General features: G+C 60.5%; 1 protein-coding gene across 2 annotated transcripts in view; it reads left to right on the top strand.

Annotated features, from left to right (window-relative positions):
* The first annotated feature begins 887 nt into the window (after positions 1-887).
* CSRP2 (cysteine and glycine rich protein 2) overlaps positions 888-1,480 on the top strand; it is an 18,086-nt gene continuing 17,493 nt past the window's right edge. The window contains exon 1 of one of the 2 annotated variants that reach the window (XM_008684329.1): positions 888-991. The gene's annotated coding sequence lies outside the window, so the exon portion shown is untranslated. The remainder of the gene's footprint in view (positions 992-1,480) is intronic. The other variant, XM_008684330.2, reaches the window with a different exon arrangement.

The raw sequence follows: 1,480 nt of genomic DNA, 5'->3' as shown, positions 1-1,480 counted from the left end.
TTCTCCCATGTATCAATTCTTCAAGATGGTGGCTTCTGGCACAGAGGTCATCAGTAGGCCTAGAATGTGAACCAGATAGAGCCGGCATTGTTTATTTTTCTTTTCATCTAAAACAATAAATCATCCTGCAGCTCAGGTATGAGGTCCCCTGCGTTGTTACTGGCATCCTTGGACCCTTAGGTACCCTGGCTTCTGGCTGGCTTTAGGTTTCTTCCCCCTCAACAGCGTATGCAGCCGTGCCCTCGCGGTGGGAAGAGCAAAACACTTGGGGAATGAGGCGTTTTCGTAGCGTCATTTATTTAGTCTAGATGAGATATTTTGCTCTTTAAGAACAGGAAGGTTGCGGATTCCCAGAAGCTGGAAATGGGAGCAGAGAATATTTGTCCACTGGGGAAGTTAACCACGTTGAGTTTACCTACAAGGATAAGGCAAGGGAGAGGGTGGCGGAAAGCCCCGATTTGGCCGATTCTCTACTTGTGGGAGCCTCCTCGACCTTGGACTGTTCCCTCCTGAAGGAGAACTGGCGCCCGCGGGGAAGGGTACGATTCTGGGCGGCGGGGGCTATTCCCCGACGGGACAGTGTCTGGGCCGGGTCTCTCTGTAGGTTAAGGAAGTCTCCTTTTCTAACTGCTTCTGGAAACTGCCGGGTCCCGTGGGGAGGGAGGCCGGGTAGGGCCGGGACGTGGGAAGATGCCAGGCGGGCGGGAAAGAGCAGGAAGAGGCGGGATTCTGCCCTTTGTCTCTCGGTCCCTACCCCAAAGCGGAGCTGCGAGCAGCCCCCGCGCCAGACGCCCCCAGCCCTCCTGAGAGGATCCAGGAATCCGCCGGGCGGAGCGGGGCGGGGCAGGGGCGGGGCTCATAGGCCACGCCCACCGGGAGTCTTTAAAAGGTGCGGACGCTCGCTTCGCGGCTGTTCCCGGACTGTCCTCGCGCTCTTTCCCATCTGGTTTTGCTGTCTCCGCCGGCTGTGCGTGGTCTGCCTCCGACTCGAGTGAGTAGTGGCGGTGGGGGCGCCTCCACCTACCCTGGGGGAGGGAGGTTCCACAGCTTCCCGGGGTCCTCAGGACGTCCTGTTTGCTGTCCCCCAACTCCTCTGACATCCCCCTCCCGATCTCCACTTGCCCCCCCTTCCGCCATCCTCCTCACCCCTGCTGCCCGCTCCCCCCAATCCCCCTCCATACACCTGCCCCGCTCCCCGCAGCCGCCCAGCTCTGTCCTTGGATCCCGGGCCCTTAGGGCAGCTAAATAATCGTGACCTCCCTACGGGTTGCTCCGTACCGGTTTCTCTGGGAGAGAGGCGGGGCCGAGAGTTTCGCGTTGCTGCTAATCCGCGTTTTAGTAGTTTTGGGTCCCCTTCTCCCGCAGCCGGTTCTCTTTCCGCGAACGGGAGGGCGGGATCCGAGTCTCGGGGTCTCCTCTGCCCGGAGTGTGCTACGCTGAGGGCGACCTTACCGGGGGGGGGGGGGGGGGCTGGTTGGGG

This window comes from Ursus maritimus, unplaced genomic scaffold (genome assembly GCF_017311325.1).
Source record: "Ursus maritimus isolate PB19 unplaced genomic scaffold, ASM1731132v1 scaffold_21, whole genome shotgun sequence".
In the NCBI taxonomy this organism is placed as follows: Eukaryota; Metazoa; Chordata; class Mammalia; order Carnivora; family Ursidae; genus Ursus; species Ursus maritimus.
Note: the sequence above shows the minus strand (reverse complement) of the source record. Positions and strands in the feature narration are given on the sequence as shown.